Source organism: Neomonachus schauinslandi, chromosome 5 (assembly GCF_002201575.2).
Source record: "Neomonachus schauinslandi chromosome 5, ASM220157v2, whole genome shotgun sequence".
Classification (NCBI taxonomy): Eukaryota; Metazoa; Chordata; class Mammalia; order Carnivora; family Phocidae; genus Neomonachus; species Neomonachus schauinslandi.
Window position 1 is genome coordinate 125,283,922 of NC_058407.1, and position 947 is coordinate 125,284,868.

A 947-nucleotide genomic window follows, 5' to 3' on the forward strand; every position below is an offset into this window, starting at 1 on the left:
GCAACTTTTGAAATCAATCCTTTTTGCATCATGCAACGGATGCCACCGCTCCTCGGGTTTGCAACCCCCCACCCCTCCCCCGAGACCAATCATTGCCGCGCTCGGGCCTGCACATCGCCCCCGCCCCCTTCCCGGGCCGCACGCAGCCACCGAGCCGCTCCGGCCGCGGCCCGCCGCCTCTTAAAGGGCGGTAGCCGGCCCTTAAAGGCCCCTCGCGCGCGGCGCACGGCGGAGCGCGGCGGCCCGGTTCCCGGCAGGGGCCCGCCGAGCCAGGCCGAGCCCCCGCGGTGCCCAGGCGCGGCCCGGGCCCTCCCGCCCTCCGCGCCGCCGCCGCCGCCGCCGCCGGGAGCGGCATTTTTATTCAGGCGACGCTTAAGGGAGCCCGGCCGCGCCCGGTGCATTGTGGGAGCGCCGGAGTCCCGTTTTCGGGAGGAGGAGGAGGGCGCAAAGCGAACCGGTAAGCGCCTGGCTTGGGGAGGGGGGGGGCGCGACGCCAGGCTTAAAGGGGAATATTCGTCCGCAGGCCCATGGCGGCCGTGCAGATCCCCCTCCGGGCCGCCCGGGCCCGCCGGGAGCCGTGCACGGCCGGCGCTCTCCAGCGCTGCCTGGAGAGGGGCAGAGCCAGGGCTTGGTGGGGCCGCTTTAAAAAAGAAGCACCGCCCGCGCCGCCGCCGCCGCCGCCGCCGCGCGGAGCCGGGGAAGGAGGGAGGGAGGAAAGGGCGGGGGAGGAGTGGAGGGGGAGGGCGGCGGCGGCGACGCAAGGGTTAATTTTTTCGCCCGCCGACATTTTTGTGCGGCGGCGGCGGCCCGCGCGCGCGGCGGGGAGAACCCAGCCCGGTCTCCGGGCGCGGCGCGCGGCGTCTCCGGGGCCCTCCCCGCCCCCACGCGCGCGCCCTCCGGCCCGCGGGCGCCGCCTGACCCTGGGCGCCCGGGCCGAGTCGGCCCCG

General features: G+C 75.9%; 1 protein-coding gene across 1 annotated transcript in view; it reads left to right on the plus strand.

The window, feature by feature from the left end:
• The first annotated feature begins 302 nt into the window (after positions 1 to 302).
• The window catches only part of SEPHS1 (selenophosphate synthetase 1), a 31,044-nt gene continuing 30,399 nt past the window's right edge, over positions 303 to 947 (plus strand). The window contains exon 1 of the mRNA XM_021696662.2: positions 303 to 457. The gene's annotated coding sequence lies outside the window, so the exon portion shown is untranslated. The remainder of the gene's footprint in view (positions 458 to 947) is intronic.